The sequence below is a fragment of the Cornus florida genome, unplaced genomic scaffold, assembly GCF_030987335.1.
Source record: "Cornus florida cultivar Cherokee Brave unplaced genomic scaffold, ASM3098733v1 CherokeeBrave_3.0.0_Hap2_Chr07, whole genome shotgun sequence".
NCBI classification, from domain to species: Eukaryota; Viridiplantae; Streptophyta; class Magnoliopsida; order Cornales; family Cornaceae; genus Cornus; species Cornus florida.
Genome location: NW_026775577.1, coordinates 82,291,202 through 82,303,539, shown reverse-complemented (window position 1 = coordinate 82,303,539; position 12,338 = coordinate 82,291,202).

The following is a 12,338-nucleotide window of genomic DNA, read 5'->3' as shown; positions in this document are numbered from 1 at the left end:
GTCCTTGTCCCATGGCCTCATTACATACATGTTAAATACATCCCAAATGGCGCACTTAAGCGCTCATTACATATTTAGAACCAAAAATACAAGTTTTGACATATAAAGTGGTGTGTTGTCGCACCCAAACCAAAGTTTGTGTACCAAAAAATGGTGTAGAGCTATAAAGAATGTGGCCAAGTTTTACATTTAGAAATTGCCACTACTACCTTTCACTAAAAATATAGTTAGAGCAAGTAGGGATCGTCGGTTGTGCTAGGTTGGGGAATCAAAATTAGGGTTAGTAGGTCGAGTGTTCAAAATAGTGGTTGGTTGTTGAATTACACTAAAATGTAATTTAAACTAGAGTAAACAATACTGCAATAAAGAGAATAAAAGAGAGAGAGAGATTTTGGGATTTAGATATCACCACTAAACATAACTTTTCTACACCCTTAATGAATAATTAATGAGGGAGAAAAAAAAAACATGTATTGCAACAAAGTGTGTGTGTGTGGTTGTTTCAACAAGCATGGATGACAAATTAAGCATATATTATCTAAGCAACATGGTGAATAGCACAACATATCAAATTAAGCCATTAATCTTTTCTTTAAGCTCACAACCAAACACATCACAAGGTTAGAGATATATGTTACTTGCTTTCATAAGTATGGAACATCAACAACAAGCATGGATTGTCTTCCCATTTAACATCTAAACTACAACTACACTACAATTAAGCTAATGACATGAAATTAAACTAATTAAACTAAGGGAGAGGTACAATCCATCAAGAAATGAGTACAAACCATCAAATAAATGACAAGAACATGCCATTAAGCACTATGTCTTGACAATCTCTAGATCTATAGCATTAATACACATAGACATGCATCAATAACACAAGAAATAGAGACAAACACATGAGCATCTATTCTAGCATATATAGACATATGGATAGAATGAAATGATCAATTGGAAGCATTAAACCATATAAATCATTGAATAAAAAAGATATATATGTATAAAAGTGTCAAAACATGTATCACAATACAAATCCCCTAAAAAATACATAAATCAAGAAGTAGAAAACATGCTTAGGGCTAACTCTAGCCCCAAGAGGATGTCTAGCCACTCATGGATGATGTCTTCCAACCCTCAAGGGCAAGCTCCATGGAAGAAATCTGCTCCTTGTTTGATGAAGAACCTCCAATGGTGTTCTAGCCTCTTCTTCTCCTTTTCTTCCTCACTAAGAATTATCTCCTCTAAGTATATAAGTATCTATCTCTTTCAAAAAGTGGCTCATATTTCTTATATAAGTAGGTTAAAAATCACCCAAAATGAGCTGGGATCGTACACCAGTAATCCTCTAATGATTGGGTATGAGACAACTTTTAATGAGCTGGAATTTAGATTTTCTCAGGATTTGGGAAGTTTGATCGATCGAACTTGTGGTGAGATCAATCGAATTGAAGCTGGATCGATCCTCAATGGCGGCGCCTTTTTGGATAAAAACAAATTATAGATATTTTGAAGATATTTTTGGGAAAAGGACAAAAGTGGTTGGTAGGGTGGTACAGTTGGATAAGATCAATCATTTGGATAAGGACAAGAAAGTTCGATCGATCAAAGAATGAAGTTGGATCGATCAAACTTTTGGGATTTCTGAAAATGACATCATGGCCTGGATCTATCTTGGAGTGTTGAAATCGATGAAAATTGGATCGATCGAACTTTTCTTGAGATCGATCGAAGTTGCTGAAATTCCACCTTTTGCTCTACTTTGCTCCTTTCTTTGATTCATCCCAGAATTGCTTCAATTATGCTCTTATTTGGCTGAGTTAGCTTATTTTAAGGATAAGTACCTGAAAATGGAAATAACATGAAATCAATACAGAGCGGGAAAATAAAATAGATAATAGTCCTAGAACACCTAAGCTTAAGGGGTTTAAATATGCACTTTTCAGCGCTCATCACACCCCCAAACTTAAATATTGCTAGTCCCTAGCAATGAACTAGAAAGTAAAGGAATGAAATGAGCAACTATACAACTATGAACTAGAAAGCATTAAATGGATAACGCCACTTTCGTAGGGAACACGATTTCATTTAGCATATGTAACAAGCCTTTTAAACCCCTAGGTTACCCCTAGTGGACAAGTGAAGTCTCGTGAGGGTTTCCAGAAATGATACCCACAAATATTAAACTCATTCTTTCAAAAGAGGTACCAATATTGCAAACAAGCATCGGGAGAAAACTACCTCAAGTATGCAATTTTTTAACCCTTTCCAAGCAATCTCCCAAAATCTCAACATCAAACAGGCAAGTATGGTCCTCCACATATCAAGAAAATGATCATAAAAATCAAAACAACACCAGAATCCTTTTTGAGTGGACCGGCATCAAATATGTTACTATCTAAGCCAACTAAAGAAATGATCACATCCTTACCCTCAAACTAGTACACAAATGTAGTACCGATCATCAAGACAAAAAGTGGACCTTTTATTAAATTGTTCTAGGTGCGCTTATTCTTTTCACTCGATTTATTTTTATTTTTTTTATTTATTTTTATTTTTTTATAGGATCAAAGATGGAAGCATGGTGCAATGTGTTGATCTATTAAGCTTTTTAGCGATCCATGAGGTCGAGCGTCAACTTTAGGGCATTAGGTGTTTAAACACCCCTAAGGACTTTCAAGCTCAAATTAACAAGGCTATAAATCAAAACAACCTCTATCTAATCATTTTCCATTTTTCACCTTTTGGGAGAAGTCCTCACTTTTTTTTTTTTTTTTTTTTTAATCAATTCAATTATTTACCTAGAGTTTGGGCCTTCCACCTTTCGGCGCGAGAAGTTCAGTACTTGATGAGGCTAGAATCCCAGTTACTTAATGAAAAGGGTTTGTTATTTACCTTTATCAAAATAAAAGTTTTCAATGAACTACTAGCCCAATTGGGATATAACCAATTCAATAATCAACAAAGCATGTACCCCACAAATGAATGCTAGTGTGCGCCTGTGCTAGTGTAGAATACTAGAGTGAATCTCAAAACAATCACAAAATTAGGATGATGTGGACCACAAAAGCAAGAAAGATATCAATCTTTCGAAAAATTTACTCCTAAATGGCATCCACAAGGCAAACAAGGAGTATTGGACTCTCAAGTCAAGTAATTTTTAAATTTTAAGCAATATAGTCCTCAAAAGATCAAAATCATAGCTAGTTATGGACCAATCATAAAAAATCCCTCAAATACACAAGTCATGCTCAAAATTTTGAATTTAAAAACAAACACTGCAAAGCACCATTACCTCCAAACTTAAATGGCACAGTGTCCTCAATGTGCAAAGAGAACAAAAAGGAAAGAGTATACCAGTGCAATTATAGGAATAATTAGTCGGGACAGAAGTATGCAAAGTAGGTGGCATAGCCCCCCCAAACTTGGGATTAACTATAGTCCTGAAAATTTGGCATTTGGATAAAACTCATCAGATAAGCAAAAGGATAATCCAAGTGCATAGTGGACATGCAAGTGTAAATGGGATAGCAACTGAAAATAGAGAGAGGTAGAAGGGTGGTCCTGAAAATTTTGGGCAGTACTTTCTTTCACTGAAGTCACTGGGATGCACTTGATGGAGTTAAACAGATAGATATAAGAATATAAAAATAGGACATCCATAAAGAAAACATATATAAACCAAAAATAAAGTACAATACATCCAGTATCAAAGCCGACAGACACGGCTGCAAAAATAATATAATAGTATAAAAAATATGCAGATATCACAGATATATAAGAGGAATAAGAAGATATGGAAATCATGAAGAAGAGGTAGGACGAGTAGGTCACGCTCCGCGGATGTCTCTGGATAAATCTCTGAATGCGGTCATGACATCCGTGCGGAGGGAAGCAATGTTATCTCGAATGGAGACAGTCTCTACGCGAATAGATACCACGGCGTCCTCCAGAGTCTGAAGTCGCTCTCCGAAGTCAGGTATGTGAGCAGGACCCTCAGGTGCCGCTAGAGCGGGAGAATGATGATCTTGAGCCTACTCCTCATCGTGAACGGGTGACCCAACTGGAGAATGCTACTCTGGGCCCTCTGCAGGCTGTTCCAAATCAATATCCATGTGTACGGTAGCTAGATCGACTGTGACATCGTCCGCTGCCAGGTCTGCTGCTGCTGTTGTCGCCTGCTCCTCTCTCTCTAACTCCTCAGTTGCCTCGGCAGCATCGTCCCGGAGACTCTTAATAAGAGCGTTGTAGCTCTTATCCCAGTCCTTCTTCTTGAAAGAATAGGCCCCAGATTCAGTTTGCTCCCGTGGCTGGAAAGGATAGCGCTGATCACGTAGAATCTGGGTGATGAGGTGGTCAAATGGGAGATACTTAGCCCTTTTGGGCTTGGCCTTGCTGATGTGGTCGATATACAGCTTTATCATGACGCTCCAGATGAGCGTTGGGATAGATAACTAATGCCCTGTATAGAATGCGTACAAAGCTGTCAGATAGTCGCCGCGCCTCTGTGTCTTATGGCCGGCCATGAAGATGTTACGGAACAAGACAGAGTCAAAAAACCACAGGTCATCTGGAAGATAGGTCCGGGTGGCGAAGGTCTCACCACCGGCATAGTGACCTGTGAGTAAAATGGCCATGTCTGCATATGATGGCCTGTAGAGAGTGGGATATGTGTCCTATAGATCTGGAGGGCAGACGTGTGGACACTGACAAGATCTAGACAATGTGTCCACAGTGATGCGGATCGGGTAGCCGTCAATGGTGGTCCGCAGCTCCCCCAGGTTACTCGGGGCAGGCCGGAGGTTCTGGAAGAACATCCGGACCAACCTCGGGTACACTGGGTATGAGACAGGGGCTAGTATGGCTGAGAAGCCCCTCCGAAATATATCATCATATGCTAATCGGGTAAGTACCGATCGGGAAAAGAAGTCTGTGTTAAAGACTGACTCGTGTGCCACTCGAAGGCATGAGTATCTATATAATGGCCGGTCTAACTGCTGGGCTGGCTGAACTGGCGGTGGTGATGGAGATGGTATGCGCTCAGCCTCAGCGTCAGCTTGGGAAGAAGATGCCTCGGCTGAAGACTGCAATTTGCTGTCAGATAAGGGAGGCTGAGGTGGAATGGGCTCTGTTGGCTTCTCCGGAATGAGGTCCTAGGCATGAGATGGACCTGCCTCGTCGTCCAAACTCTGTCTGCCCCTACAGTGATAGTGTCCGCGAGCTACAGTCTTGACCCTAGCCATGGCCTACAAAATAAAAAAATAAACTTGAAAAATGGGAGTCAGTGCCAGCATAAAAGAATTAAAACACAATTTAGAGAATCGTGTATGTCAAATAGGATAGACAAATCGATAAGGAACATGAATCTATGCAAGTGACAAGGAATGAGTGACATGATGTGAAACATGCTAGATAGTATAAGTATGAAATGCATCCAATGTGAAAAACACAGGCATTGGGCATGTATGAGATAACATGAAACACAAGAAATGGTATGTGAGATGTGTGAAACAAATCTGTAAGTTTCGATCGATCACAAAAAATGTGAGATCGATGCAAGTTCGTTCGATCAAGAATAAGTGAGAACGAACTGTTACAGATCGATCGAATAAAAAGTTCGATCGATCGAACTGTGAAGTGAAACTCAAAAAGTCACAGATCTGTGACGTGGATGGCACGGGGCCTTCATGAACATGGTCGTGGGCCCATCAACACAACAAAGCATCAAATTAGGTCACTTGGTTCGGCCCATAACTCCAAAATTAAATCAAAATCAAGAAAAATACAAAAACATATATACATATATATACAAGGAGCTCAAAGTTTCATCCATGGCAATAGGCATCATGAAAACAACCTAGATCTAACACTTAAAGCATGTGTTCATGAAATCGAAGCTTGAATCAAAGAGGTGAGGGTTCGGATCTCACTGGAATCTAGAGAGAAGTGGAGCTGCGAAGGGGGTGAGATGTGAATCAAGATCCGAGAGGAGAGAGAGTAGTGAACACGATGGACCTCGCCGGAGATCTCGCTGGAGATGGAGAAGATGGGATACAGCGACGAAGGGGAAACGAGGGTTTGAGATCGATTCTTGTGGAATCGATCGAATGACCCTAAATCGATTTTTAAAAACATTCCCTTGCCAGTTCGATCGATCGAACTGAATCCTCAAATCGATCGAACTGACATCGATCTCTCCTCTTAAGTGACAAAGTATTTTTGGGATTTTTTTTTTTTTTAAATGAAAATTTGAAAAATAAAGATAAATATAAAATAAAAGTAAAAATATTTTTAGGATTTTTAGAAAAAAATTTATGTATTTAAATTATTATTTATTTATTTATTTATTATTATTATATATATATATATTTTTGGAAAATAAAAATGACAATAAAAATAATAAAATATATATATATTTTTTTTTGGAATTTTTGAAATCTAAAACAAAGTCAAAACAAACTCAAAATTGAAAAACAAAGAACAAAGATCGATTTCCCCAAGATCGATCTCAGAATACTTTCGATCGATCGAGAATGCATAGAATTGAAGAAATGTTCGATCGATGAGACAGAGAGGCTTTTGGATGCAGGTTCAAAAATTTTCTAAGTGTTGGAACTACAGATCGATCCAAGATAAAGTTGGATTGATCGAAGAACTAAAGATCGATCTAGGAACAAGTTCAAACTTTGGGACAAAGAGCTGAAATATGTAGGTTTTCTTCGAATGATTGGACAGAGAGTGATTTGGATGCAGGTTTGATGCAGGTGGGAAGTTCGATCGATCGAACTCATTTTGAGATCGATCGAACTTATGCAAAATGCTCAATTTCAACATGAAAGTGAATGCAATCCTAATCACAGTTCCTAACAATGCATATGAACCCAAAGCCAATATCTAGACTTCGCAAGAAATGAAATTAAAAATAGAAATGAGGGAGGAATAGGGTTTTGACACCCTACAAAATGTCTTGCTAGTCTTTAACATCTCTAGCAAGACGTTAGGCTCTTTTAGCCCGGATCAAACATCCTGTAGTGCATCCCCTCCTTAATGGGGTGATGAGTGTTTTGAACTCCACCCAACAAATGGTTCTTTGAGGAACTTGTTGGATTAAGCTTAAAAGACGTTTTCGGTCCTTGGTTAAGACAATTTTTGGGCTTCCACGCCCTTTCAAAACAAGATTTTGAAACAACTTTCTTTGGTTTCAAGGTTGAAGATGGACTTTTTGAAACTTTGGTCTCACACAAAAACTCAATTCCTTCACATTTAAGGTCATGACATTTTTCTACAAAATTAACTTTTTCATGTTTGTTAAATGAATTGGGGGTTGGATTAAAAATATTCAACTTTACCTTCATGTGGCCAAATGAGATCTTCATTATCCTCGTCCTACAATTAATGTTGGCATTTGTGGTTGCTAAGAAAGGACGGCCAAGGATAACGGGAATTTGGCTCTTAGGATTTGGGACCGGTTCCGTGTCAATGACAACGAAATCAACGGGAAAGAAGAATTTATCAATCTTAATCAATACGTCCTTAATGATACCCCTAGGCTTTTTGATAGATCAGTCAGCAAGTTGTAAAACCACCGACGTCGGTTTCAAGTCTCCTAAGCCTAATTTGACATATACCGAGTTTGGAAGAAGATTAACACTTGCTCCTAGGTTAAGAAGAGCCCAATTAATGATATGATCACCAATGATGCATGGAGTGGTAGGTGAACCGGGGTCCTTAAACTTTGGAAGAGTGTTATGCTACAAAATTGAGCTTACTTGCTTGGTTAAGACCACTTTTCTAGGTGCTTGGCTTCTATTCTTCCTCTTTTGGGTGCACAAGTCTTTCAAGAATTTGGCATAAGTTGAAATTTGCTTGATTGCATTCAAAAGTAGAAGATTGACTTTCACTTGCCTAAACACTTCTATGATTTCATTTACTTTGGCCTTTTGCTTGTCATTTGAAATGGATCCTTTTAAGGCATCCGAAAATGGAGCTTTTGGTTCAAAAACCTTTTCAAAAATTTTCTTTGAAGTCTCTTCAGCACAAGAAGTTTTGAAATCATTTTGTAAATCTTTCTTTTCAAAATCACTTTTTAAATCACTTTTCAACACATTCTCATTTGAAAAATCATGTATATGCAATGAAGGAGGAATAGGATGAGAAACGGGACGGGTGTCAACTTTTGGTTGCACCGGTTCATTCTCTTCATTGGACATACCCACTTGGTTGTCCACAATCTTCCCACTTCTCAAGGTAGTCACCGCATTGACATTCTCTATTGTGTGACTTTTCGGTGAGGAATGAGTCTCCACAACGCATTGTTGCTTTTGTGGGGCATTCAAAGGAATTTTCCCTTTCTCTCTTGCATTTAAAGTGCTAGCTATTTGCCCTACTTGGGTTTCTAGCTTTGCAATGGATTGAGAGTGAGAATGAAGTAATTGTGTGTTTGCCTCTAAAGTGCCCAAAGCGGTCAAAACTTTTTCTTCAAAAGCGGGACTTCTAATATTTCCTTAGGAATATGATTGATTAGGAAAATGAGAATTAGAGAATTGGTTTCCTTGTGATTGGTATGATGATCTAAAACCTTGGGAACCTTGGCTTTTGTAACAACCCTCTCCACCACATGGTATGATATTATCTGCTTTGGGCCTGAGCCCTCACGGTTTTGCTCTTGGGTTTCACCCCAAAAGGCCTCATACCAATTGGAGTGACACACTTACATATAAACACTTCACCTTTCCTCTACCCAGGCGATGTGGGACTGTGCACCCATAGCTCGCCAGTGTGGTAGCCTGACAGTGTCTCTTGCACTCGCCCACGGCACACTCGCCCACAAGGTCATCACAATCCACCCCCCTTGGAGGCCCGACGTCCCTGTCGGCACACTTTCGGCTGGGTCAGGCTCTGATACCATTTGTAATGACTCACTCCACCATATGGTATGATATTGTCCGCTTTGGGCCTAAGCCCGAACGGTTTTGCTCTTGGGCTTCACCCCAAAAAGCCTCATACCAATTGGAGATGATGCACTTACATATAAGCACTTCACCTTTCATCTACCCAGGCGATGTGGGACATGTGCACCCATAGCTCGCCAGTGTGGTAGCCTGACAGTGTCTCTTGCACCCGCCCATGGCACACCCGCCCACAAGGTCATCACAATCCACCCCCTTTGGAGGCCCGACGTCCCCGTCGGCACACTTCCGGCTGGGTCAGACTCTGATACCATTTGTAACGACCCACTCCACCACATGGTATGATATTATCCGCTTTAGGCTTGAGCCTGCACGGTTTTGATATCCTCGGGTAATCGGGGGTGGGACTGGCCAACCCGCATCCGGAAATCCGGGGGTATCACAGTTGGTATCAGAGCACTCCAGGTTCTAGTGTCCTTAGGAGTGTTTTTCGTTATAGGACTTCCGCGTTGCGTCTCTTAAAACTTAGAGCCATATTAGGATACATTGTACTCTCTTTACGGTTCGTTAGGAGGAGTTGATGTCAATTGAAATCTGTAGATACAGAGTGGTTGACACTAGGAGGAGGATAGGGTTCAAGGCGAAAGCGAATCGGACCCAAAGGAATAAAGGAGTAGGTTGTCGAGTTCTTTGCCAGAAGTAGAACTTGGGATCGAAAGTTTAGTTCCAAGGTTGGCATTACTTAAAAAGTATACGCCATGAACGGATCTGGGTGTAGGTGTTAGGTCACCGAATATCGGGGCCAACATAACTTCGGATGATCTCAAAAAGGAGACAAATGAAGAGTAGGATTCTGAAGAGGATCCTAAGGGAGAAGATATCAACGTCTCCAAGAAAGGGGTTATTGAAGCTTGAAGATGAAGGATCGCACGAGGGTGCTCTCGTTCACCAGCAATACAGTGCATGATACTAGTAGAGGTGGTGTGAACCAATCTATATATGGATGAATTTTCATGTCGCCTCTCAGAGAGTCAATTGAAAAGTACCCTTTAGGAGTTTGGGAATCGGATGGAGTTCTTACCAGAACAAAGATGTGATTTTATATCACATTCCGGAGAGTATGGGGATTAGGTTGTGACATTCTAAGTTGGTTTGTAAAGCCACGATAGACGGTTTACATTCCGCATATTAGGAGGATGAGGGTTAAGCTTTTGGATATTTGTTTAAGCAAACGATTGTGCAGTTAAACAACGGTTAATGGAGAAGTTTCGAGGTTGGATAATTACCAACGAAACTATGGTATGAACTTTTGAGAACTTGAGTTCAAAGGAGGTTTTCTTCTCTGGAATGGAGGATGTTCTAATTGGGAATGATATTTTGGTTGTTTTGTTGCATTGTGTGTATCTATGTGTTTGATTTTGTTATTCTGTGTTGCATTTTGATATTATGTGTTTCATTTTGTTGTTACGTGTTTCATTTTTGTTAATTTGTCCGGATTGGGAGTATGGAGTGGTTGGGGACACAAGTACGTGATCAACCAACTATTATGTTGATGACATGGATAATAGCACTATGTACGCTAGGATTTGTGACAGTATGGTCATAGGATTGGGTAGAAATACAAACTTCTAGCCAATCTAATGGATCTGGGTATGCATCAATATGGTATGTTAGTTAGGATGGGATAGTTAAACTATCAAAATGAGTCAAATAATCAAAAAGGATTAGTTTGATATGCTCAATGCTAGGTGGAAATTTTTTTTTTTAGGGTTATCTTTCGCAACAATTAATTGTTGCTCCGACATTGATGACTAAATGGAGGATGCGAAAGGTTTCAAATTCAATTGAAACGAGACAAGGAGTTAACTTGACACTTACCATAATAGAGAAGTAGGGTGTGTTAAGGATAGGAAGGTGAGACTGAACACCTATATAAGGAAGCGGTGCACGGTGTGTGTGAAAAAGTCATAATGAGTTGACCTTCGATAAATGGAATTACCGGTTAATTTTATTATCGGTAAGTTTATCACTAACTGGTGATGCATAGATATAGTTTCTGGGTTAGCTTTTGATAATGCTTCGATGTAAGCAATGGGTGCATATGAAAGCTGGTGGTACCAGACCAGTTGGTACTTTCTATAGACAAACGGGAAGGAGGATATAAAAATTGAGATTCAGATCTCTTAGTTCTTTATTTATCCTGGTGGAAAACAAAACGTTTCACGGTGTGAAGCCGAGGTTTGGGGAATTGGCAAGCAGAGGGATGTAGTGATTTTGACATCATTTCTAATATGATCGAGATGGACCATTCGAGAATCCTAGACCCTTGTAGACATTTTCTATGTTCAACTGATAGACCCTTTTCACGGATTTGGATTCGGATTTGGTTAGGATGTTGGTTCATTTCTTTATTAAGTCAGCTAAATTCTGGTTTATTGCGAACTGGTGGGTCATCAGTTCATCTGAATAGAGGGGAATACAAGACGACTTAGATGCATCAAGTTGGTGATTCACACTTTGCATTAAGTTCTGTTTGGGGGAAAGGAATAGGGAGGTGGACGTTCTCAACAACCGATCTTATATTCATATCTTGCGACTCATTGTTGAGTTCGTAGTTGTAGTTTCGCCTGTATAATAATGACACAGGCTATTATTACGGAAATTAAGGAAGATAACTGCAAATATTAAGGTTGATCTTTGTGGAGGTGTTACTTTACTTAACTAGAGCTTAAGGTACTGACGGAGATTTAGTGGTTTCTGTTAGGGTTGTTGGAATGAATTGCGATTTAAAATCGGCACTTCTTCTTAATGTACTCGGATAATTATACGGTACAACAGGACTTCGACTGTCTGGTCATGTGAACCAGATGATGTAAGACATGTTCATTTGTCTATCTGGATTGGTTGTTTTAAATTCATACGTTTGATATGCATGCTCAGATTAGGTGAGATTTAGTTCTTTGTTAAGTTTAAAATCGGTATATGGTTCCAAAGGCATGGTTAAATTGTCGACATGGTTGATTTGTCGAGTATAATAAATATACTTAAGGCGGCATGGGTGATTTGCCACAAACATGGTTGATTTGCAACGATTTAACACAATATACGAAAAAAGGGGCATAGTTTATTTGTCAAAGTATAAATAATTATACATAAGGAGGCATGGGATAGTTGCCAAGGTATGACTCAATCTATTCGTACTGATAGAGCAGAGTCCATACGAGAACGGAAATGAATTTTTAAAAAGAAATAATTCAGAGTTTCGTGAATTCCGAGGACGGAATTCCGTTTGTTAGGGGAGAAGAATGTAATACCCCTAGTTTTGAAAGGGATATAATCGGAATTTAATTATTTATTTTATTGTTTTCAGTATTTATTTTACTATTTTTAAGTGCTTCTTGTGGCTATGTGTGGAATTTGAATGAC